The sequence below is a fragment of the Polypterus senegalus genome, chromosome 11 (genome assembly GCF_016835505.1).
Source record: "Polypterus senegalus isolate Bchr_013 chromosome 11, ASM1683550v1, whole genome shotgun sequence".
Taxonomy (NCBI): Eukaryota; Metazoa; Chordata; class Cladistia; order Polypteriformes; family Polypteridae; genus Polypterus; species Polypterus senegalus.
In genome coordinates, this window is record NC_053164.1 from 19,967,524 (window position 1) to 19,994,882 (window position 27,359).

Below are 27,359 nucleotides of genomic sequence, written 5' to 3' on the forward strand. Positions count from 1 at the left end.
ACTACAGATTAGTGCCAGTTTATATTCTGCCTTGCAGTTGGTAAGGCATGGATGACCGTCTTTTTCAAAGCATGTCCTATTGGATGCACCGTATCCTATAACGTATCGTTTTCACCATACTGAATGTGCCATACGTATGGGACTTACTAAACGTATTAAGTAAAGCTTTGTGAGGTGGCCAAGCACAGGGCAAAACAAAACCGTGACAAGCGAAGAATGGTTGGGACACTAGCCGGGTTGCCCCATTTAATTCTCTGCTGTTCTTCTTTAAACTTAAACAAGTGCTTTCTGACAACAATAGGCATAACTCCGTAGGGAAAACACAAAAGAAAATGAGGCCTCTGGTTAGCCTTCGCAACAAATAACGGGTGTCCCGTGGAGCTCGGAACTTGTCAGGTATCGGTCCCAAAAAGGCAGCTCAGTGGAGGCAGTCAGGCTGCTTATAACGGGAGGACCGGAAGGGGCGGAGCTAATTTCCATAACTGGGCGGCTTCACAGAACTGCGGTGATAAAAGGAGACGAAACAATTAGTGACAGCGCCCCCTCTCAACCCGGCGGGTAACCACCTACCTGATGTGAGCCAGCAAGGAGATCTGCAGTCGCCCATGCGTGACACCTTCTATAAGTTTACCGTAGAGAAATGACACAGTCTGTAAGTACAGCAAGCAACTGAAGTTTAACAAGAAAAAGCTGAGTTTGTAAAAGAAACATTTTCTTCCTTTTTGCATTTCATTTTTCTCTACTTTTATGTGCACTGTTTTGCTTTGAATTTTCACTAAAGCTTTTTAAAACAAACTTTCATTGACTGAGAAATTTCTTTCATGCACATTCGACTCCTGCTGGTCCTGCCTTACCAACTCAGTAGCGACTCGATTTCGAGACCCTGGCAAAGACGTAGCTAAAAACGTGCCACATAATGAGCCCCAACAAAGAGTCACACCGTCCTGCTCCATTTTCTGTGCCCTGTTCTGTTTAAATATGACTTAGAAAAAAGAAAACACCCAAATCCTGGCCGGGAGGGGAGAGAAGACAGAGCTGGGGGGCAACATGTCCCCCAAACGGATAAACAACTGAGAGCTAATGCCTAATGCACAGACTGAGTGCAGGAAAGTAAAACAAGATGTCATCCAAGAATGTCATAATTGATTAAGAGATTCAGAGGGACTGGCTGGGCGCCTGCAGAAGAAGAGAAAAACAGGAGATGATATTTCACTGTATAATAAAATATAAAAAACCGGGAACGGTCTCCCCTCGACTTTCTCGTATACTCAGATATGGGGATGGATATTTGAGGAGTAAACTGCGAGACAATGATTATATTGTTATATCCATCCATCCATTATCCAACCCACTATATCCTAACTACAGGGTCACGGGGGTCTGCTGGAGCCAATCCCAGCTAACACTGGGCACAAGGCAGGAAACAAACCCCGGGCAGGGCGATAGCCCACTGCAGGGCACACACCAAGCACACACACAGGACAATTAAGGATCGCCAATCCACCTAACCTGCATATCTTTGGACTGTGGGAGGAAACCCACGCAGACACGGGGAGAACATGCAAACTCCACGGACGGAGGACCCTGGGAGCGAACCCGCGTCTCCTAACTGCGAGGCAGCAGCGCTACCCACTGAGCCACCGTGCTGCCCATATTGTTATATTATGTACACTAAAGAACAAATAGCAACAAATCAAATTAATAATATACTGCTTGAAAAATTAAAGGACCCCTTTTTAATGAGGGTATAGCATCAAGTCGATTAAACTTCTGGGCTATTGATCTGCTCCGTTAAGTAGCAGCGGGGCTTGTTAATCAGTTTCAGCTGCTTTGGTGTTAATGAAATGAACAACAAGGGCACTAGAGGGGCAACAATGAGTCGGCCCCCAAAACGGGAATGAATGGTTTAACAGATGGAGGGAGGCCACTGACGTTTTTCTCTCCTCATATGTTTTGTCACTTGTTTTGCATTTGGCTACGGTCAGTGTCACTACTGGTAGCATGGGGTGACACCTGGACCCTACAGAGGTGGCACAGGTAGAAAACTCTGAGGTGGGTAAACATGTGCTAAAAAGAAAGTTACAGAGGAAAAAACTAACGGATAAGACATATGACGCTAAAAACCCCTTTGCTAACTGTGGGGCATGTGAAAGAAACTGTTAAAAAAGGATATTATAAATGATTTGGATAGGAATATAGGGAACAAGCTGGTAAAATGTGCAGATGATACCCAGCCTGGTGAAATGACAGATAATCAAAAATCCATTGAATCATCACAGAGAGACCTGGGCAGCATACAGGTTTGGGCAGACATGTGGCAGAAGAATTTTAATGCCGGTAAATGTAAAGTATTACACACATAAAGTAAAAATGTGAGGTTTGAATGCACAATGGGCGGTCTGAAACTTGAAAATCCACCTTATGAGAAGAAGTTAGGAGTTGTAGTGGACTCATCACTACTAACTGCAGGTTATGTTCAAAAGCCATTAAGAAGGCTAACAGTTTGGTGAGGGTTGACTTGCCTTGACACTAGTTTTGTAAAATGTTACTTGCTTGTATGGAATGTTGCTTGATTTTAATAAATTCAATAAAATGTGAAAAAAGAAGGCTTAACCGTATGTAAAGTTACATAGCACCCTGATGTGAGGAGGTGATGCTGAAGCTTTATAACACACTGGTGAGGCCTCATCTGGAGTACTGGGGCAGTTTTGCCCTCCAGGCTACAAAAAGGACAAAGCGGCGGTAGAAAAGGTCCAGAGAAGAGTGACGAGACTGATTCTGGGCTACAGGGGTTGAATTATGAGGAAAGATTAAAAGAGCTAAGCCTTTACAGTTTAAGAAAAAGAAGATTAAGAGGAGACCTGACTGAAGTGTTTAAAATTATGAAGGGTACAGTGGATCAAGACGGTGACTTTAACATGAGTTCATCAAGAACACGGGGACACAGCTGGAAACTTGTTAAGGGTAAACTTCACACAAACATTAGGACGTTTTTCTTCAAGTAGAGAACCACAGACACTTGGAATAAGCGACCAAGTAGTGTGGTAGACAGTAAGACTTTAGGGACTTTCAAAACTTGATTTGATGTTATTTTGGAAATATTAAGTGGACAGGACTTGGCGAGCTTTGGTAGGCCGAATGCCTCTTCTCTGATGTTTTATAAAAAAATATTCTAATTACGAATCCTAAAAGACAAGCTGGAAGGAAATATCTCAGAAGAGGCCGACATGGCCCAAAGAGATTCTTTCAATATTTAAGTAGTAAAAGAATGGTCAAGGAGGAGATGAAGAGTGTCTGAAATGATCTGAAAAGGTGAGCTGGAATATACAGACAGTGAAACAGAAAGCACTTTGAACTTGCACGTTCTTGAAGTTTATATGTGTGAAGAAGTCGGTGACCTCCCCGAGGTAACAGGGACTACTAAGGAGGTACTTAGTGCTTTGGAAATGGGAGAGAGAGAGAGAAGTGCTGTTCAGATTAAATAGGCTGAAATCAAACAAATCACCAGATTTTATCCACAAGTACATAAGGAGGCTAGCCAGTGCCAATATACACTCTTGATGCATATTTTTATATTTTTAGAAAGAAACAGCACACTGGGGATGTTCCTAAGAACTGGAAAATAGAATAAGTTATCCCTTTGTATATACTGTAAATGCCATTCAGGCTGATCCAAGTAACTTTAGGCCTGTACGTTTAATGTACATCACATGTAAATTAATGGAAGGAATAGTAAAGATTGAGTAGCACATGACAAGAACAAGGGTGTTAGTGAGTAGTTAGCATGAGTTCATCTGGGGTGGGCTGTGTTTTCCTCTACGAGGCGCTAGCTCCCTGGTTGGAGTTCTTTTTTTCTTAATTGTGGCGTCTTAAGTAACTCGAAACTATATAGATATAATATTAAAAGGCAATCACGTAAGAGAAAATAACTTGGCTTTCTTTAATGACGATTTATGCGGCATTACAGATGAGGAAGCCAACGACAAGACTATCACTGAGGTGGGCTCTCGATGTATACAGTCTGCCATTTTTGTCGCTGCGCTGGAAGGATTTTCAGGATCGGATGACGTTATCTCCCATCTGTCCGTCGGCTTCAAAGGTGTGCCGGGCAATGTTCCAAGGCTTTATACTCTTTCTCCATGTGCAGGCCCTTACTTAGGTAAATCATGCCATTCCAAACAAGGCAAAGAGAAGATACAATTTCATGCTGACTCTGTCACACAGAAATCGTGCACGTTGCCCATTTGTCTTTGTCTATCTTGTCCTATGCTTGGCCTAGCAGTTCTAAATGCCGAGCCCCTTTGTACTAAATCTGGCTCAGCTGTGCATGTAGAAAGAAAAGAAAAAACAGGTTTAAAATATTTGCACAGAGTACAGTGACATTAAACTTATATTCCGATTTCAGGCTGTTAGGGGGGTCATGTCTTACTAACATGCTGGAATTTTCTGAGGATGCAACAAAAGAGTAGGATAAGACTAGTGCATGTGTTATTATTTATCTTGACTTGCAGAAGGCATTTCATAAGGTAGAGCAGAGGGGCAGGTTAGTGATCAAACTAAAGGAAGTGGGATTTCAGAGCACGGTGTGTAGGTGGGTTCAAAATTGGCTCAAACACAGGAAGCAAAGGGTTTTGGTGAGGAGAACTTTTTCAGAATTAGGTGATGTTGAAATTGGTGTTCCTCAGGGGTCAGTTCTGGGGCTGCTCTTCTTTTTAATACACGATTTGGACAAGAATATAATCGAATGAGATGGTTAAGTTTGTAGATGACTGGGAAGATAATTCACAGCATACAGGCTTGGGCAGATTTGCGGCAAATGAAGTTTAATGTCAGTAAATGTAAAGTATTACACATAGGAAGTAAAAATGTGAGGTTTGAATACACAATGGGCGGTCTGAAAATCAAAAGTCCACCTTATGAGAAGGATTTAGGAATCGTAGTGGACTCGACAGGCAGACAGTGTTCAGAAGCCATTTAGAAGGCTAACAGAATGTCAGGTTATATAGCGCCTTGATGTGAGGAGTACAAGTCACAGGAGGTTCTGCACAACTTTATAACACACTGGTGAGGCCTCATCTGGAGTACTAGGTGCAGTTTTGGTCTCCAGACTACAAAAAGGACATAGCAGCGCTAGAAAAGGTCCAGAGAAGAGCGACTAGGCTGATTATAGGGTTACAGAGGATGAGTTATGAGGAAAGATTAAAAGAGCTGAGCCTTTACAGTTTAAGGAAAACGAGACTAACGGGAGACAGGATTGAAGTTTTTAAAATTATGAAGGGAATTAGTCCAGTGGATTCCAGTTGTTACTTCAATGTGAGTTCAACAAGAACACGGGGATTAAGTTGGAAACTTGTTAAGGGAGGATTTTGCTCAAATGTTTTTCTTCAAACAAAGAATCATGGAGACGTGAAATATATAACTTTTGTTCTGTTCTTGAAAATCTATTCGGCAATAGTTAAAGTAAAGTTCTAATTACATTGGCTAGGATGGTAGCGTGACCTCCAGCCTGGTCGCTGCTGGTGTGGAGTTTGCATGTTCTCCCTGTATGTTCAGGGGCTTTTATTTCACAGACTCCCACACTCGTTGATTACTCTAAATTTGATTGGTGTGACTGTGGCCCCCCCTTGATGAATGGCATGCTGTCGTATGTTGTGTAATGGAGAAACAGGGTGTGAGGTCTTCTAAAAGTCTCACAGAGTTGCCCAGGTCCTTCTCTGGTTTTAAATAATCGGGAGTGGTCTCCCCTCAACCCCCTCATATACTCAGATGTGGGGATGGATATTTGAGGAGGAAACTGCAAGACAATGATTATATTTTTATATTATGTACATTAAAGAACAACAAATCAAATTAATAATATATTAAACAATTATTATAAAATAAAGTTGAATAAATTGGCCTCTGCTGCTGCATGAATAAAAAAGTTTCCATGATAGTTTTATTTTGGTGAACAATTCAGGTAAATTACCACTTTCGGTATGTGGAAGTGTGTCAAAAGTTGCAAGGGACTTTAGTAGTGTGTGCAATGTAATACTTGGACACAACATTTTGGGTAAAGCAAAAACATTCTCAAATATGTATGCATTTCCATTTCAACGTCAAAATAGAATATTACGATTATCTCGAAAAACCGGTTGTTGTTTGAAAAAATGCAGAGACAAAAAATGCTTAGAATGTGGTGCTTTACCATAATATGATGCGAAATGATCACATTTTTTATATTTTTTGGGAAACGTTTCAGGTAAAGTACCACTTTCGGGAAGTGGAAAAAGCTCAAAAATTGATAGAAATCTCAGTTTTGTGTGTAATACTTGTATGTAAAATTTGGTTGACTGAAGTGAAAGTGTACTTAAGTTATCGTGTTTACATGCACACACACAGACATAATTCCAGAAATGGTATTTTTGAACTCGGGGAGGTCTAAAACGTCGAGATTCATCAACATCTCAAATTGAATTTTTGGACGATTCCAATACTTTCCCTATACTTCGTATACAAGAAAATAAAAAGTAGAAAAATGCCTTACACGACAGAGGAACCATAAAACCTCTGGCTCGGTGAGGCACATTCCATTCCTTGCATTAATTTAATAAAAGTAAAATAAAATACAGAAAAATAGGGGCCAATAGGATATGTCTAAAAAGGTAATCAAAGCTGAACAAGTCCTAGTAAGCAATTAAAAAAATTGTAATCCCGAAAACGGAAGCAACTAAACTAGGAAAATCGAAAGAAAGCAATGCCTGCCATTATCTCCAAACAACTTTCAATGATCCACTGCTGGGATCCTCTGTCTGACTACAATATAAAAGTAGATGGGGGACTCTGCAGCAGTTGGCCAGATGTACCTAGATGTGACTGTAACCTGGAATTCGCTCCTTGCTGCTACCTTATTTCTGGGAAGACTGATAGTCTCAATTCCTCCTTTGACCACCTTCACTACTCCATCTGGGATAGACTGTCCAATTTCTGGATCGCTCCTTTTGTCTAGGCAGTGGTCCCAATCAGCTCCCAGATGGTACATTGGTGTCCCAAACAGTTCCCAAGTGGCCCAAAAAAGCCCTGCAGTGCACTTCCTCACCCTGTTGACCTTCACACCTACTTCATTGTGAAAGTTCATATTATTTGGTGACTTTAAATTAAGCCTTGTGTGAGAGCTGATGCCCATCCAGGATTGATTGCAGAGTGTTGACTCATGCTTTCTGCGTAGGCAACAAACTCCCTGAGCTTCTATTAAAATAACTAAGTTGATGGTGTCAATACAGTCTGCAGCCTTGTACAGTAGCGCCAGACACCCAGGTCCGACTCCCGGCCTCGCAGCTCCAGAAACTCAAGTATGATTCTTAACATTGGAGCTCCAGATGCCCAGGTCGGATTCTTAGCATCGGAGCTCCAGATGCCCAGGTCGGATTCTTAGCATCGGAGCTCCAGGTGCCCAGGTCAGATTCCCGTCTTCGGAGCTCCAGATGCTCAGGTCCGGTTTCCCGGCCTTGGAGCTCCAGACATCCAGGTCTGATTCTTGGCTCTGAGCTCTAGACGCTCAGGTCTGATTCTTCGCCTCAGAGCTCCAGATGCCCAGGTCTGATTTCCCAGCCTCAGAGCTCCAGATGCCCTTATTTGATTCTTGGCCTCGGAGCTCCAGACATCCAGGCCTGATTTCCCAGCCTTGGAGCTCCAGATGCTCAGGTCTGATTCCAAGCCTGGTTGCTCACTGTTTGTATGGATTTTCCATGTGCCAACCAGCCCCCTTGTATCAGAATAGGCTTATCTCTGGGTTCCAAAAATGTACAAGTTCTGTTACTTGGTGCCCAGTGAATGTGGCCTGTGATGGACTGGTCTTCATCTAGCTGTAATCCTGTCTGCTTAGGCTCTAACACCAAGAATAAGCGGGATTGTACTTGGTCAGTGGAGGTCACCTCAGCCTAATTGCAACAGGGATGCAGGTTTAATGCCAGGCCCAGTCATTCACTGTGTGTATCGAGTTTGCATATTTGCTCGATGTCTGCCTACAACTTACATTAATTGGTGTCATTAATTTGGTGTTGTTCATGAGTGTGCTGCCAGTAATCATTGTAGTTCAGTATGTCTTTATCTATGGGAGATGTTTGTGATGAGTCACCACATGACTGTGTAGTAAAATCAGCCAGTGCATCTAAGTGCAAATTCTGTGGCAAGTGATGTATCACCCTCTATTTAGCATAGTGACATACTTTGTATTGTGCTAGTATTCAAAAAAATGCAGCTGATGCATCACAGAGTACTTTCATTTTTATGGCATGAAAATACAAAGCATATGATACTACTGGCTCCTCACAACCTATGAAATGCTCAAATGAGACCTGATAGATCTCCCCAAAGCAGCCAGGATGGAGTTGAAGCCCTCCAAATCCAGAGGCTGTGTTCAAGAGAGGTTGTGGAAGACATGATTTCTGTTATTGGTGAGACCCTCGTGAGAAGCCTTGAGAAGTGGTGCAGAGCTGACCTGAATGACATGGAGAGCGTGAAGAAGAAGGTGACTGAAGGCCCTGAAGAAGAGCGGTTTGCTTGGGAAGTAAAAGGCGTGGGGCATGGAGTATATGGCACGAAGTGTAAGGCATGGAGTCCTCCTCAGACCCCTGTGGCCACTACTTCTTTACGTGGTAACCCTGTCTACTCTGGATACATTGGAAGGGACGATCAGTGGCTTCCTGAGGACGTGGCTGTCTGCTCTTAAAGGTTTCTTCACCATTGGCCTATACAGCTCAGCAGGTGTGTTGCAGCTGCCAATATCATTGGGTGTGGAGGAGTTTAAAGTGACCAAGGTCTGGTATGCTATGATGCTGTGAGACAGTGAGGATCCATCATGTGAATGTCGGCATCCTCTGTGTATGCAGGTGAACAGCTAGAAATGCTTTGACGGTGTTGAAAAAGTGGCTTCAGCATGCTGACGTTGTGGGGACCTGGGAAGGTTAGGGCTGGGCTGCGTCACTCATTCGAACTGGAAAGATGCTAAATCCGAGGAACATCAGGCCAGGGTGCAGTGGGAGATCAGGCCTGCAAAGGAGGCGTAAAGGCATTCGAAAGCAGAAGCCATGGACCAACAGTGCGAATGGAGTTGTTGGGACAGCACATGAGGGTGGGAAGACCTTTGTAACATGGAGGAGTGTAGCATTAAGTTCCTACTTTGTTCTGTCTCTGATGTTTTGCTCCCACCAATAAATTTAAACCGGTGGAAACTGATAGAAAACCTGGGGTGCAGCACCTGCCTGTGTGGAACATCTTCTGTCATCCTGCCAAGTGAGCCTGTTTGGTTGGAAGATGGCATCACCAACAAGTATTGGCATGATTGGCTGTAGGCTTGGAGAATGAGAGAAAATGACAGAACAGCAAGGTACGGGGCATAGGGCCTCATTTCAGTGGCTTCATCAGGCCGGGAGAGAAAGTGAGCAAAGATGTAAGGAGAACAGGGATCCTAACCACCGCTGTTGACTGGTGGCATCTGAAGAGGCAGCTCATACTTCCCATGGAAATCATCGGCACAAGTCTGCAACCTGACATTGTCCTTTTTAGTCCAAGGCCATGAAACAGGTGGTCCTCCTGGAATTGATGTTGCTTTGGTAGGAGTGGACTGAAGAAACACATGAGTGTAACCACATGAAATCTTATTCTTCTCCTTTCAGCTGTTCCTGTTAGGGATTGCCACAGCGGATCATCTTCTTACATATCTTCTTGTCCTCGTCATCTTGCTCTGTCACACCCATCACCTGCATGTCCTCAATCACCACATCCATAAACCTCCTTTTAGGCCTTCCTCTTTTCCTCTTCCCTGGCAGCTCTATCCTTAGCACCCTTTTCCCAATATACCCAGCATCTCTCCTCTGCACATGTCCAAACCAACACAGTCTCTCCTCTCTGACTTTGTCTCCTAAATGTCCACCTTGAGCTGACCCTCTAATGTCCTCATTTCTAATCCTATCCATCCTCATCACACCCAATGCAAATCTTAGCATCTTTAACTCTGCCACCTCCAGCTCTGTCTCCTGACTTTTTGTCACCCTAACCCTCTCATTCACACACATGTATTCTGTTTTGTTCCTACTGATCATTCTTCTTCTCTATAGAGCATATCTCCACTTCTCCAGGGTCTAGTGTAACCACAGGAAATATGAAGTTCTAATCTTTGTGTGCTACCTGAGAGATTTTTGGAGTGCCTGGGACTTCCCAGTGGAGGTCATCATGCAGTGGATTCCTAGGTAGTCCACTTTGGTGTAAATTAGGTGTTCTGAGGTTTAGAGGTCCAACATACATGGAGCTAATGGATGACATCAGCAAGCAGAGAGAGAGACAGCAATTAGGTGGCTTTGGTTCAAGATAATTGAGCGATGGCAGAATTTAGCTAGTGAAAGAGGGGTGGACAGAGCGGAGTGGTATTTGGATTGGAGGGGCCGAAGGTGGATACATCCAAGATGCTGGTTCTATTTTCAAGCCACATCCAAGGTGTCATGGGCCAATTAAAGAACCACCGGACACGCCCATTTGAAAATTTGGTGAAACCTCAAGGCTCTATCCAGGGGAGAAAAGGGAAGAACGTAAGAAGGAGGAGGGGGACTAATTAATGCTGACCACCTCACATTGGGTACAGGAGAATTGAAGGCTGCAATGATTTCATTGTGTTTTAAATGACTGAAAAGGGAAGAAACATAAAAACTGAGGAGGGAGAGGGAGGAACGACACAGACATACGGGAGAGCTGAAGGGACCACCGTACAACTTTGAAATGTGGAAATTAAAGTAACTGGTGTGGCACAAGGCAGTGATGAATTTTGGGGTATTGTGGAGAGAAAATGTAAAGGGTTGGGGGTATGTACAGTATATTGCCGTGGCAGTGTTGTACACTAAATGCAGTCTTAGTGGTCATGAATATCTGGTCAGTGCCTCATCGCGTGTTCTCCGTTATGCTATATATTAAATACAAATCTGTAACAGAAGTGCTAAGAGATTTTGCATTACATTTATTGTACTTTTTGTAACACTATTACCAAGTGGTTAGGTAAATTTACTAGTAGTGAAAGGAACTTTTTTGTTGGACCATCGAGAACTGTAAGAGCCAGGGGCGAAGCTACAGTGGGTCTGGGGTGGCCCAAGTCCATTCAGAAGTCCACCCAAATTGTGAGACATTATTTTGAACCTGCTTAAATGATTAGACATTTCGTTCAATGTTGAGTAAATAACTGAAAGCACATAGGTTGCTTTTGAAATTTGCTGGAAAGTCACGCTGTTGGTGTTATTATTTTAAGTGCTCCATGTAAAATCGACAGTCTATTTAAGTGCACTATGTAAAATTGCAGGTCTGCAAGGCGTTTCCGGTACTTTAGACCCTGTGGCCAAACACCTCTATGTGTAACTCCAAGCGGGATAGGATCTTTGATCAGTCATTCATGAATTGAGCCGCTCTAAACTCCAAGGGGGCACTCGAAACCAAAACTCCAAGCGGGAACCCCCACCCCCCCAAATATTTGATCAAGTGATTGAGCCTCTTGCCTACCCAACCGTTTCCAGGTTCACCCATTTTCCAAATTCTGGCTTTTCATCTGATTAGAACCCCAGAAAATATGGAAGCAGAGCCCTTGATATTCTACACATTGTCCATCGGTAGAATGAAACATTTCCATCTGGGCAGTTTGCTGATGATTTATTAAGATTGATAACAATAACAATCACCTGTACTAATGCAAATACTGCAGACCTTTTTTTAAGCAATAACTATGCGACTATCTACATTTTTACTCGGCTTATTTAATTGTTAAATGACAAATGAATAATTTCTGAAGAAGAACGTATTGTTAATGTTGGAGCTCATTTAGAAAACCTTGCGTCTAATAAATTATTTTTTTTAAGGTTTATAAAGGGATAAAGATGATGTCACACACAATGAAAATTTGGGTTGTAAAGAGAAGGCTCAGGGTAGAGACCACCATAGGGGAGGAGCAGTTTGTGTTTATGATGGGGAAAGGAATGACTGATGTAGTCTTTGCATTGAGAAAAACAGAAAGGAGTGAACATGGTGTTTATTGAATTGGAGAAGGCTTATGATAGAGTGCCACGTCAAGAGAGAAAGGAGGACCAGAGAAGTGTGTGAGGATTGTCCAGGATGTGTATGAGGGAGTGAGGACTCAGTGAGGAAGCAGCGTTGGGGTATCAGACAAGACCCCAATTAGAGGTGGTCTGCACCAGGGATCTTTGTTAAGTCCTCACCTCATTGATCTGGGTATGGATGTGTTTTGGGTTGACCAATCCCCCTGATGCTGGCTTTTTGCTGATGACATTGTGTTGTGTAACAGCAGAAAGGAGGAAGTTGGAAGAACAGAGAAGGGCTGTGGAAGATAGAGGGTTGGAGATGAAGAGGAAGAGAATGCACAGAATATATGAAGTTTAATGATGATCAGGATTCAGATGTTAGTCTGCAGGGAGAGTTAATGAAAGGAGTGGATACATTTAGATATCTGTGATCAGTGGTAGCCCAATGTGGAAATTAAGATGCTGAGAAAACCCATAGAGTGCAGTGTGGATGGAACAATTGCAAGAAGGTATCAGGAGTATTGTGTGATCAAAGACAATGGTAAGACCAGCAATGATGCATGGAGATGAGACATAGACAGTCAAGGGAGTGCAGGAGAAGAAGTTAGATATGGCAAAATGAGAACATTCAGATGGATGTGTGGAGCTACAAAGAAGGACAGAATAAGAAATAAGACAATCAAAGGTGCAAGAAAAGTGGGAGAGAAATCTAAGAAAGGACAGGAAAGTGATATGGACAAGTGATGAGGAGGGACAATGAAGGTGTGGGCAAAAGACTGATGGGAATGGAAGTCCAGAGGAAGAGAAAGTGAGGGAGACCAAAGTGAGTGGAGGTTTATGGACAAAGTAAAAGAAGATCTGAAGGAAAAGGACTTGACTCTGCAGGACTGAGCTCTGTGGAGAAAGTCAATCAAGCACATCAAACCCACATAGAAATAGGAAAAGAGGAAGATAAAGAAGATGGAGGAAGAAGAAACCTTATGAATTAGTGAGACACTAAGTTGGCCTAACTAGTGTGGGTTTGTTCCTGCCTTGCACCCTATACTAGCTGGGAAAAACTGGATTAAGAGGGTTACAAAATGACATGACTTTGTACCTTCTCTGGCCCCATGAGTGATATGACCAGAATATGATGTGACATTGATATGCCTCAGGAGTCGACTCCCTGATTTGATTGATGCTGATTGTTTTATTACCCATATATTCATGTGAGAAATGTGCTTGAATGGAACCCAAGATGTTTTACTGTTTTTCATTATATGTCCCTTTGTTATTTGTGTATGGCACCGCTGTCATTGTGGTGATGACGATCCTCTTGTTGGGTCGATTTTCTTATTTGTGTCCTTGGATGTAGAGAAAAGCCAAGCAAAATGACACCTTTTATTGGCTAACTAAAAAGATTACAATATGCAAGCTTTCGAGGCAACTTGGGCCCCTTCTTCAGGCAAGATGTAATCCTTGGATGAAAACTTTCAAGAACCCCTCCCTGTTGTAGCAGATTTTGATTCCAGCCTGTTACTCAGCGACTGCGTGGCATTTTCGCCATCTCCCCATGTCCTTGTAGCATTTCCTCAGGTGATCCGCTTTCCACCCGCCTCCCAAAGGCATGCAGGTTAAAAGAATCAGAGAAAAGCAGCTGTTTGGAAGTGAGGGGGCTTTGTAATGGACTGGTGTTCAGCCCGGGTTTGGCTCTTGTTTTTGTTTTGACCTCCTACAACCCAAGGTTTCTTGAGGAAACGGGAGAATGGATGATCATTTGTGATCATTAATGGACTTCTCCACTTGTGATCAGAACACACTTTGTCCAACTTGAGGGTGTAAGGAGGCCTATTTGGGCTGTGTATTCCATTACAGAGACAATTATAAATTTGTTTATTGTCCCCCTGTGAGTGTCAGCAGCCTGCACGTGTCTGGTTGTGTCAGCTCTAATGAGTCTGCTGCGTGAATGTGAAACCAAAGCGATACTTGACTTTTTCTCAGAAAGTCGGAAGCTCGTTCCTACACACTGCTGTGCCCTTTCACCACGTAAAACTGAGAAGTGCGATTTAGAGAAGAATCAATGACATGTACAGAGAACAGGAGGTTTGCTCTTTCTTGAGAGCTGCGACTTCCTCCCAGCTGATCGGAGGTCGAACTCGGAGTGCTCAAGTGCTGCTTCTTGGCTCGTTACTCACTGATCTTCGGGCGCCACTGGGTCCTCTCCTCTCTGTTTCCTTTGGCTTTCTTTTTTAATGCTGCCAGCATAGCTTAACGATTATGTGACAGGCAGGCGTCGAAGTGTCCACCATTTCGAACCCCTTACTCTGCCCGGGTGCAGATTTTACAGCATGGAAAAATCGCAGAGGATCAAGAGAACCTGAGTACCCTGAGTCTTCATTCTGTGCTCTGAAGGAAACACCTACAAGGTGGGCTGGGTTGTTTTCAAAAAAAAAAAGACAGAAAGAGAAAGAAAGCAGCCCGCCTCTTGGTGTAGCAGCGGCTCTGTGTGAACAGAGGAGAGCAAACTCCAGAAGCAGAGTCCTCAAGGGATGTGTAGGAGTTAGCTGAGACGTCCTACTGGGCCGCTGCCCGTTCTCTTCAACTCATGCTTGGTAAGCATTACGTCTTTGATTTCGTGCCATACTAACTTTTATTAATTAAGGTGTTTCTGTTCATACACTGGCAAAACTAGGATTGTTTTATTGAAGTTCACATTGTGCCTAAGTCTCTTGGACTTTCTAATCTTTCTTTGTTATAATATAGATTTGTTTATTTGTGCATCTACTGGGCATGCTAACCACAAGTTTTAAGTCTTGGTGGGTTAGAGTGTATTCTGTTGGCATATTCCGGATAAAACCCAAGATCAGACCTTTAACGACCTCCTAGGCACAGCCATCAGCAGTGTGTGTGTCTGTGGAAAGAGTGTCGACTGCATTGAGAGGTTTACTTATCATTCATGTCTCTGGTGATGGATTGGGAGAGCTTGGGGGGTCATGAGGTCGCTGGAAAGGGGTGTGTGGCGCTCTCGATATCTCTGCAAAAGGACGAAGGTCCAAGGGGCTCATGCATAACGGCGTGCGTAGAATTCACACTAAAACATGGCATACGGACAAAAGCGGAAATGTTCATATGCACAAAAAAATCCAGCTGCATAAATCACCAATTTCCACGTTCATCAGCTCCATTAATCCTGGTTAGTTTGCAGAGTAACGCACGTGCATACGCCTGCTGCCACTCCCCAACTCCTCCCAGAATTACGCCTCTTTGAATATGCAAATCAATATAAATAGCCCTTAAGCTCAGCGTTCTGAAAAAGACAATGGCAAAAGCATGGGGGGAAATAGAAAAATTTCAGAGAATATCAAGTGGAGGCAAAGAAAAACGTACTATTTGTTGGTTTAAACAGCGGTATAAACAACAAAAGGAAGTTGATCGAGTGACATAGCGTGTCGGAGAAACTCGAAAGCTCAAGTTCACAAAGTCGTACAGTGCCCGAAATAAAAAAGATGTTGTCAGATATCAAAGTCGCCGTGAAAAGGCTGATCGTCATATGAAAGCTTATTAGGGTACAGAGAAAAGAAAAAAAAGAAATAGGCACACAGTGGGGAAAAAAGCACGAAATGTCAACTTTAATCTCTAAATTTCCACTTTAATCACGTAGTTTATTTTGTCATTAAAGTAGAACATCATAAACTTCAACTTAAAATAGTTTAATTTACTAGTTTCTCAATCCCATCGTAACTAAAGTAGCACGTTAAATGCTTTGTTTTGTATTTGATCTTCTATGTGCTCCGTGTGTAAATCACTACGTGCTTTTTAAACAGGCTTTCTCTACCTCCGACAGGACACAGAATCCATTACATTCGTGATATTACAGCTCTCTGATTAATTAAAATACTGAGTTGTATACTTGATATCGTTTCAATATTCATATCATCTCAATTAAAGCATGTATTAAACATGGGAACACGGTGGCGCAGTGATTGTTCATGTCTCATGCAAGATGCTTGCTGCGGCGTGCGCGACCTTCGATGAAATAATTTATTGTAGCAGTACTGTCTCTTTCAAACGTACTAACCTCCAATTCCTGTCCTTCCTTTTCATTCTCCAAGTACCCAATCGCCACACAATCAGCTCTGTAATAGACGTAAAGCCATCTGTAAGCTGAGAACGCCGATTCTTCAAAACTTTTAAGGAACATTGAAATAACTTCGTAGCATGTGTTTAGTTATTCTGTCCTTCTATTCTTCCAGTGTCACACCAGTGCCAGCAAGAATACAGCACGTGGCAGGAACAATCTGTGAACGGAACGCCATCTCCTTGCTAGCGCAGCAACACCATGTCCTCACATGTTTAATTATTAACAATATAAATGATGTTAACATTTTATCTGTATAATGTAACAAACATATTTTGCTGCATTTCTTCTTAAAAATGATATCGTCATCGTATGTAAATATGCACTTTATAAAGTGGCTCAGGTTGTCCACTATTTATTATAAGTACAATCACCTCACTGTAAACTTGCATTACACTTATAAGTACAGACAGTTCTACAAGGAGCACTTGATGGACTGATGGAGTGCGTTTATAGTTCTCGAGATGAAACTGTTTCTGAACTGCGAGGTTCGTACAGGAAAGGCTCTGAATCGTTTGTTGTGTGAGAGCAGTTCAATAGACAGCATGGCTGAGGCAGCGTGTGCTTGATGCTGTATACCGATAATTCTCTTTCTGATCAGCTGCTGTAGATACAGATGCAGTGAGAGTAATATGGAAAAAGATGATCCGCTGAGAGAAGAAGAAGTAGGTGCAGTGAGAGTAACAATGCTAAAGCAGCCATGGTATTTGGAATAGTTTGGCTATTCCATGGACAATTATATTGTCACAGGTTAATTACAATCAGATGCCTGTTTACTAATAAACAGTATGCAGTTAATTTCAGTGTACAGTGAACCCTCGTTTATCACGGTTAATCCGTTCCAGACTCTACCGTGATAAATGAATTTTCGCGAAGTAGGATTCTTTATTTATAAATCGCATATTTTCGCAGTTAGATTATAGAAAACCTGTTCACAACCTTCTAAATACATTTTTTAACATTATTAGAGCCCTCTAGACATGAAATAACACCCTTTAGTCAAAATTACACTCGTAATACCCAAAATAAGAGAACATAAGACATATTAGACGTTACAAATATCATATTATTACTAGGCTCACCCGCCTTTTAATGCGACCGACTTTTATGCTCAATTTTTGTGCGCTCAATGTGTACATCAGGCATGTAAGTGTAGGGAATGAGAACATCAAAGTGCCCATTCATAACATCTCCCGAAAAGTTTTTTTATCCCCTCAAGTGCCTGTCCAAAGTCGTACAATGTCAGCCCGAATCTGTACCGCTAAAGATGGAGTTTCATGCACTAAATGAGAATAAGCAAGCACCATCTCCCCTGATATTTACTACGCGGTGAGGCATTTGTACTCCATCAACATTAATTATTTCCAGAGACATAATTTCGTGTATTTTTCCAGCGCATCGCACAAAAGCAAGGGAACGATGAGAGCACCAGAACTCTGCTCACATCGCATCGCTTCGTACCGCAAGCCGCATGTAGTAAGTCTGTGATAAGCGGAATACCACTACGCTTTGCACTCACGGGACGGAAGGACAATCCCAACCGCTTTTATATAGTAGATTATTGTACTGTACATTTAATTACACACACACAGTTCTTACACACAACCACTAACCTATGAAGGCACGACCTCATTAGGAGAGTCTTCAGGTGGTGCAGTATCTATCTATCTATCTATCTATCTGATCTTTTTCTGCTGAAGGAGTACTAGGAGTAGGCAGTGGGTGTCTGGGTGCGTGGCTGAAGAACATCTTGATAGGCAGTTGCTGGCGCTGTCTTTTCACATGCGTGAGGAGGCTTTTGTAGGGTATTGCCATCTTTGATCATATCCAAGAGTTTCACTTTCTCCTGGATAGTAAGCATCTTCCTCCGGTGCTTAGTTTTATTGTCAGAAGGCTTAGAAAAAGCAGCACGTTTAGGAGCCATCGTGGGGCTTAGATAAAAGTTCTCAGAAAGCGCATGCGTAGTGATGTAAGCGTGTATGAGAAAAAATCGCGATAGAGTGAAGCCGCGAAAGTCAAAGCGTGATGTAGCGAGGGATCACTGTATTTATAAAGCCACGTCAGGAATGTGGATCTAAAAAATAAAGGGAAAACACTGTGGAACAAAAGCACTGCTTTGATGCTGGGTGTCGCCAGTTTGCAAAACCGAGCGCAGAACTTGCGTATGCGAGGGTTTCAGCGAGCGTGAAAATGTGCGTGGCTTTACACCAAGCTTAGATTTTATACATTACGATTTGACCGTGGAAACAGGTGTACGCAACATGTTTGTACATATGTACCATTTATACATGAGGTCAAAATCTTTTGATTACAGTCAACCATCGTTTATCGCAGTTAATCCGTTCCAGACTCTGCCGCGATAAATGAATTTTCACGAAGTAGGATTCTTTATTTATAAATCGAATATTTTTGCAGTTAGAGCATAGAAAACCTGTTTACAACCTTCTAAATACATTTTCTAACATTATTAGAGCCCTCTAGACATTAAATAACACCCTTTAGTCAAATGTTTAAACTGTGCTCCATTACAAGACAGAGATGACAGTTCCATCTCACAATTAAAAGAATACAAATATATCTTCTCTTCAAAGGAGCTCCGTCAGGAGCAGAGAATGTCAGAGAGAGCGAGTAAAGCAAACAATCAAAAATCAATAGGGCTTTTAAGTATGCAAGACACCACTGGACAAAGCAGCTACAAGGAAGACAGCAATGTCAAGGTAGTCTTTCAGCATTTATTAGAGGGGCGTCCGTATCCTCTAAGCAAACAGCCACTGTGTAAACAGCCCCTCTGCTCACAGCCCCTCTGTCAGGAGCAGAGAATGTCAGAGAGAGAGAGAGAGAGAGGCAGAGAAAAGCAAACAATTAAAAATCAATACGTGCTGTTTGGGCTTTCAAGTATACGTGCTCTGATTGGGTAACTTCTCAGCCATCTTGCAATAGCGTCCCTTGTATGAAATCAACTGGGCAAAGCAACTGAGGAAGCATGTACCATAAATTAAAAGACCCATTGTCCGCAGAAATCCACGAACCAGCGAAAAATCCGTGATATATATTTAGATATGCTTACATTTAAAATCCGCGATAGAGTGAAGCCGCAAAAGTCGAAGCGTGATATAGTGAAGGATCACTGTACTGGTGTTTCCTGCCTTGCTATACGATTGTGAGACTTGGACACTATCCAGTGACCTGAGACAAAGACTGGACTCTATTGGTACTGTGTCTCTTTGGAGAAACCTTGGGTGTACCACTGGTTTGACTTTGTGTTGAATGAGTGGTTGCTCTTGGAGTCCCAAATGAGGCACATTGAGAGGGAGCGTCAGTTACAGCACTACAGCCATGTGGTGCGATTCCGTGAGGGTGATCAAACTCACAGGATCCCAATTGTTGAGCCAAGCGACTGGACCAGGCCAAGGGGACGTCCATGTAACACCTGGCTGTGGAAGATAGCGGGTCATTTCCGGGAGGTGGGACTGGACCAACCAGGATCCTGAGGTGTTTCGTCATGTGATGGGTGTGACAATGCGCTGTACCTGTGCATGCTCCTCAACCTGACCTCACCTCACCTTACCAGAAGGCCAGAACTAGCTGGGTCTTTTTTTAATTTATACAGGGTGAGTCAAAATTATGTTAACATACTTAATATGTGCAACATCAACCTGTTCCCCATCATGTTCAACACATGCACCATGTGTGGCACATAAATTGTATATAAGTATATACATAACAGTACCATTAGTGTTAACATAATATATATATATATATTGTCACAAAAGCCACGATGAGACAAAGCAAGGTTTGGGGCAGCCACCCGTATAATTTGTTTTCCTGGCTGCAAAGCATTCTTTTCAAATGATAGCACTGCTGTGAACAAAACCGAGTCCAATACAGAACTGAGGGCAAAGGGAAAAGGAGGAGGTTTTTAAAGGGGAAGACAGAAAGTGAGATCATAGGGGTCGGGCTCATTGAGATCTTCAGCCATTGGTTCGAGCCTGGACGTGACATCACAGGGGACGGAGCCGGCAAGGTCTCCTTCGATAGGCTCGGTCCCGGAAGTGACGTCAGGAGAGCCAGGCAGAATCTCCCGGGATTGGCCTGCAGGCAAGGAAGAAAAAGAGTCAGTGCACTCTGCCACATCCTGGTGTGTCTCAGAACTGTCCTTACCCTAGCTCATATATATATATATATATATATATATATATATATATATATATATATGAGAAAAGATCAAAGAGAAGATAAAGTGTTGTGGACACCACAGGGCGAACCCTATTTAATTGGCACATTGGGTTGCCAGAAAATAGCAAAAGAAATAAAACAATACAGCTAGTGCACTGGTCATTATTCAGACATGAGTATGGTGGAACATATCTGGGGTCTGTGGTGAAACTGGTCAGCCCAGCGGGTGCAGGATATTTTATTAGTGTGAGTGTGTGAAATGGAAAGCCACCCCTCATTAGTGCTCTGCAGATCACTGAGGACATACCTACACTCTTCAGAATTCTTTCTTCTTGTTTCAGCAGATCATCTGTGTCCATCTTTTCCTATATTTTACACCATTTTTCTGCCACACCGACTTCATGTCCCCTCTCACCACATACATAAATCTCCTCTTTGGTCTTCCTCTTTTCCTCTTCCCTGGTGTTTGTATACTCAATATTCTTCCTCATCTCCCCTCTTCATGTGTGCAAACCATCTCAATTGAGCTTTCTCACTTGGTCACCAGACTGTCGTATTTGTGTTGTCCCTCTAATCTGCTCATTCCCAATCCTGTCTACCCTCATTAGTCTTAGTGAATATCGTAGCATCTCTTCCTATTGTCTTTTTCTCACTGTCTCGAAATCATACAACACAGCAGGTCTCACTATAGTTTTATAGACCTTCCCCTTCACTCTTACAGATACTTTTCTATGGTTTTTACCTCCACCTTTCACCCATTTTATTGTATTTTTAACCTCCACAATAACACTTGTTTTTATGGATTATTTATTTAATGACTTTGGAGGCACTGCACTTTATTTATTTGGACACTTTGTTTTTGTTGATGTTTATAATAAAAGTACTTGGCACTTTTTTTACACCATCCCCTTGCTCCATTTGTTGTGCCTCACTGCCATACTCATCGGTAACATTACCGACGGTGTCGGGTTCAGAGCTCCCAAACAGATGATGGAAGAGTGCTACGAACCCGCATCGTCACAGCTCCTTGCAGTCACACACTTCCACCATCTTCCCTCTGATTCACACACCTGTACCCTCTGTTACTCCTTCTGACTCTCATTCTGCTCCTCTCCAGTGTGTACCTTCACCTCTCCAGGTTCATCTCAACATGCTGTCGACTCTCACTACAGATCACAATTAAAAGCTACACTCTTAGAAATCCTGGTTCTTTAATGGCACTTTATGGTTTTTTTTACCAGGTTTGTGTGGTTTCCTTGTGGAATCTTTGCTTGACAAAGCACCATTTTATTCTGGGAAGGCTTCTCTGAATATGAAGTTGGTTTCTTTGTGCTTTGAAACATCCAAATATGAAGAAAAACAAATTGAAATCGTATAGTGTATGGTAGGCTACCTAGCAGGACACTAACAGACTAAGAAAACCTGAATTTTGTCTGTGTGATTGTGAGGGGTGAGAGTCCTTTTAACGTCAGGAGCCATTGGTACTTCACAACTCTGTAACCGCCTCTTCATGTTTATCCACTGCATGGAGCCTGTTATGGATCTAAATAAGTGAAGGTTCTTTCTTGAACCTTCATGTGGTTGGAACTTTTGGGATCCATTATGGCAGGGCTTTGAATTACAATTAGGGTAATTAGCACCAGGATGTGCTGGCGGAAGGAATATCAGGGTCACCCGGAGTGCTTCCGGGTACTCGTGTGGCACTTCAAGTGCCGGCTGAGGTTCATCAACGGGCACCTGGGGCATATCCAGGTGAGCATAAAAGGGGTTGTCTTCCAACAATCGAGCAGCAAGAGTCGGGTGGAAGAGAACAAGGCTTCGGAGTGGGAAGAGAAGGTGGTCCTAAGGGGACCATTGAGAGGCCCAAGAAAAGGGTGTTTGGTGCTGGAGCACTGTGTGCTGTGCGGGACTTTACATCAGTGTAAATATTGTCAATAAACAGTGTGTGGTGGACTTAAGAATGGTATCTGTCTGTCTGCGGCGGGGCTGGCTCTTACAACATATATATGTATATGTATATTTATTGTATGTATATGTAAATATTTATATGTTTGTGTATTTATATGTGTATGTGTATGTATATGTGTATATATACACTCACCTAAAGGATTATTAGGACCACCATACTAATATGGTGTTTGGCCCCCTATCGCCTTCAGAACTGCCTTAATTCTACGTGGCATTGATTCAACAAGGTGCTGAAAGCATTCTTTAGAAATGTTGGCCCATATTGATAGGATAGCATCTTGCAGTTGATGGAGATTTGTGGGATGCACATCCAGGGCATGAAGCTCCCGTTCCACCACATCCCAAAGATGCTCTATTGGGTTGAGATCTGGTGACTGTGGGGGCCATTTTAGTACAGTGAACTCATTGTCGTGTTCAAGAAACCAATTTGAAATGATTCGAGCTTTGTGACATGGTGCATTATCCTGCTGGAAGTAGCCATCCGAGGATGGGTACATGGTGGTCATGAAGGGATGGACATGGTCAGAAACAATGCTCAGGTAGCCGTGGCATTTAAACGATGCCCAATTGGTACTGAGGGGCCTAAAGTGTGCCACACCATTACACCACCACCACCAGCCTGCACAGTGGTAACAAGGCATGATGGATCCATGTTCTCATTCTGTTTACGCCAAATTCTTACTCTACCATTTGAATGTCTCAACAGAAATCGAGACTCATCAGACAGGCAACATTTTTCCAGTCTTCAACTGTCCAATTTTGGTGAGCTTGTGCAAATTGTAGCCTCTTTTTCCTATTCGTAATGGAGATGAGTGGTACCTGGTGAGGTCTTCTCAAGGTTGTGCGTGTTGTGGCTTCACAAATGCTTTGCTGCATACCTCGGTTGTAACGACTGGTTATTTCAGTCAAACTTGCTCTTCTATCAGCTTGAATCAGTCGACCCATTCTCCTCTGACCTCTAGCATCAACAAGGCATTTTCGCATACTGGATGTTTTTCCCTTTTCACACCATTCTTTGTAAACCCTAGAAATGGTTGTGCGTGAAAATCCCAGTAACTGAGCAGATTGTGAAATACTCAGACCGGCCCATCTGGCACCAACAACCATGCCACGCTCAAAATTGCTTAAATCCCCTTTCTTTCCCATTCTGACATTCAGTTTGGAGTTCAGGAGATTGTCTTGACCAGGACCACACCCCTAAATGCATTGAAGCAACTGCCATGTGATTGGTTGATTAGATAATTGCATTAATGAGAAATTGAACAGGTGTTCCTAATAATCCTTTAGGTGAGTGTATATGTGAGTGTATATATATATATATATATATAATATATATATATAGGGGAAGAGGTCATGTCTCTTGTGTGTTGGTGGGAGTCGGTCATAGGATGCGTGTTTCATCAGGTTGCCAGTTGCCACTCTGGTGGGATGGGGTGCGTCGCATGTTGCTTGCTTAGCTGGCTAAAGTGCTGCAATCCTGATGGTGATAACAGAATAATTACCTGAATCTCTATAGTTTGTTGTTTACTGGTGTTTGGAGAAAGGGTTCCAGAGGTGGCAAAAGGGTGTTTGAGGCCTCCAAAATAAGCCCTTAAAGTAGACCAGAACCTACACTAACTTTCTCAGGAGATGCTCACTTTAACTAAGCCAGCCCAACTACTACCTGCTAGCTTTAGTCACAAGGTCCACAAGGTGAGCTTGCTGTAAAAGTTTAAAATATAAAGAAAGTCTCCCACAGGGAAGGGTTTGTGGTAGCCATCCCGTATATGTGGAAGCGAGCAATGAATTGTCAAAAATGTAGGTCCTTATAGACTGGAGTCCATAACCTGAGTGAAGTAACAGAGTAAGATGGAGTTTATACAGAAGGCCTGGAGGAAGTGATGTCCTTAGGCTCAGGCTGGATTTCCTGCAGTTGGTCTTCAGAGGAAAGAGAGAAAGGGTAACAGTGAACACTGCCACCCCCTGGTCTGGCATGTAATTACAACCATTCAAGCCCGTTAGCTGCCTCCCACGTGCAAGTGTGTGACACTGTATAAACTGTGAATTTATTTCCAAAAAGTAGAAAATAAATAAGAAAAATGCTGTTCAAAATAAGTAAAACAGAGGTTTGTCTTAAAAGTTAATCCACAGCAATCAAAACACAATTCACCAGAAAAATCCAATAAACAAGCAAGAAAACTCCAGAAATCATTCAAAAGTAAAACCGTACTTACAGACTACCAACCACAAACTCAGTGCACCTGAGACTCCTGAGCCCCCTCTTCTTTAGACCAAAAATACCCAGCGAGAAGTCCCAGACGCAGTGACGTCAGGGTGGTCCTGTCCCTTGGGAGGCCACTGGCATAACACAAGGAGCAAGTCTCCCTTTTAAAGGGACAAATAAACAAATGTAAAAGAAACATGACAAATAATTACTCAACAAAAGACATAAACGAGAATAAAAGAACAAATAAATACAAGTCCAGGGAAAAACAATTCTGGGTGCAGCATTAAAGTTGGAAGCATTGAGGAATTGGAGTTGCCGATTAGTCTCTTTGCATTGCAGTCTGTCGTCACCCACAACGGTGCACGGAGTGGTTCTGACTTTGAAATGAAAGGAGGAAATTGAAAGAAAAATGAAAGGAAAAATTTAGGAGGAAGAATCTGGGAAAGAGACAAAATCAAAAATAAACTCGGCAAAAGACCAAATCAGAGATCAAAGACAAAAAACAACAAAACCAGAAATGCTAACCCAAAATCAAAGCACAGAGTAAAAGTCTTATTCCAAAATTCCGCAAAACAAAAACTAGTCCACAAATAATTTCAGTCTCAGATGAACTAGAGCTGCAAGTGCTGACCTTTACGTAGTTGCACTAATAGTGACATCATGCCTCCCAAAGCATTATGGGATGTGTTACTATGGTAACAGGTGCCTCAAAGCCCACAAAATGATGGCACAATTTGGAGAAACAAAATGGTGATGAAAATAACATTGGTTCTGTCGAAGCAGAGTTACTTTTTTTTTTTTCCTGGGCCAGAACATGAAACAAGAAAAAAAGGAATATATGCTGGGGTCAAATCCAAAGAGACAAAGCGATCTTTCACTAAGCCAGACACATAAGACAAGAATCAGAATTGTAAACCATAAAGTAAGTCAGAACACCAAGAACGAAAAATACAGAGAAGTGCACGTTAAGTCTTTTCGTTTTATCTAAGAAATGGTTACTTGAATGGGGCATAAATTACCTTTTTTAAGGGTCGCATCGATGATATCACACAACCACACTACCATGGACTTCTAGGAGGTTGCTTCTGCAATGGCTGATGTAAAAATCAAAATTCAGTGCCGTCCATCATTTTTCAAAACTAGCCGTCCCCTGTGGCTCCGCCCATATATCAGTGAAACGGGACAGTGAGGAGGGCCCTGCCCAGCTCCCCACTCCTGATGTCACGCTACCCCCTCCTCTTGGCCCACAGGCCGAATATATCACTCCTGCAAGCGAACTACGATTCTTAGCATGATGAGAGAAGTCGCAAAATCAACCTGAATGTTCAAGCAAATTATAGAAGCAAAAAAAAATCTAAATCCGTTAAGTGGTTCTCTCATTCGCTAACTAAGCGGATGTAAGGTAAGCTCTGAGGATGGCGTATGAGTGAGGAGGAGGGCTGCGTCTCCCGGATTCACGTGAATATATCGCGCCTGTAAGCGATCTATGATTCTTAGCATGATGAGATAAGTTGCAAAATCAACCAGAATGTTCAAGCAAATTATAGAAAAAAACCCGATCTAAATCCGTTAAGTTGTTCTCTCGTGAAAAGCGGACAGACAGACAGACACACAAATGTTGGATTTTATATATATTTAGAGATGGCACTGCAATATGATGACAAAAAATTACACCTTAAGAATCAAGATAGGACAAACTAAATGCTTTAATCAAACACCTTGACCTTAGAAACTCCAGAATAGCAAAGAAGTTGCAAAAAGTATTAAAAAAAAAAAAAAAACAAATGCACCAATAAGGTTTTCAAATGAAAAGCAGAAACAGATTGTCCGAGTCAGAAAACCCCAATAATGATGTCTAATACAATTTTCAAGCCACATGAAGGCTAGAAAACAATTACATATAAAAGTGATTTCTAATAAAGGAGGAAGTGTATGGCAAATGGTGTTGGCGGTGGGATATTTAAAAAAAAAAAAAAATAATAATAATAATATTTTGGATGTGAGCCTCAGTAGACTTTGTGCCCTTAAGTCACTTTTCTATAACATTTCATCATTTACCGCTCTGATGCTGATCTTAGGGCGGTACAGTGGTGCAGTGGTAGCGCTGCTGCCTTGCAGTTAGGAGACCTGGGTGTTTTGATTTGGGAAAATGAACATAGAATAGAATAAGTGGGCAAAAATCAGAGAGAAGAGGTCCGATACTTCAATAAAATTTACTTATTCAATTATAACATATAAATACATATGAATGGGTTATAGAAATAAATATATATATATGCGCAAAGAGAAAAACTTATACTTACAATAACATACATACATACAGTAACATACATCAAAAGACCCAGAGCCATCATCCTAGACCAGTAGACTGAGGGAGCCCGCATGTCAGTCTCGTCAGAGGATCAACCCCGTGTGCCTTTTATCAGATACCGGGCGGTTGTGCCTTTCCCCACGGTTGAGCGTCCAAAGAAACTGAGGGCGGAACCTTCCCTTATATACTAATTAGGTGTCCTTGCCCAAAAGCGGCCTACGTGGAAACAGTGTATGCAGAAGTGATCAGTTTCAGCCTACCCCCTCCTTCCACGGGACACGGCGCTATTTTTTCTTCTACTCGGCCTTGAGACTAGTGCCTGATACCAGAAGACACAGTAATATGCTTACATGTGAAAAAAGCCTCTCGAAGAGAAAAACAGCTCCTTACATAGCCTTGGCTGTATCTTTAGAACATTCCCGGCTGTTTTTCCCAAAACATTAGTTTCTATAGCTGATTCTGCACTGAAGCGACTAACACCCATCTGCTCTCTTGATTCCCCCTCCCTCTCTTTATTTCACCTTTGCT

General features: G+C 42.4%; 1 protein-coding gene across 2 annotated transcripts in view; it reads left to right on the forward strand.

Moving 5' to 3' along the window:
- The window catches only part of itpkcb (inositol-trisphosphate 3-kinase Cb), a 215,559-nt gene that overhangs the window by 20,909 nt on the left and 167,291 nt on the right, over positions 1-27,359 (forward strand). Inside the window, exon 1 of one of the 2 annotated variants that reach the window (XM_039768130.1) lies at positions 14,544-14,644. The exons of the other annotated variant lie outside the window; for it this stretch is intronic. The gene's annotated coding sequence lies outside the window, so the exon portion shown is untranslated. Of the gene's footprint in view, positions 1-14,543; positions 14,645-27,359 lie in introns of those variants that run through there. 2 annotated transcript variants of the gene reach the window in all.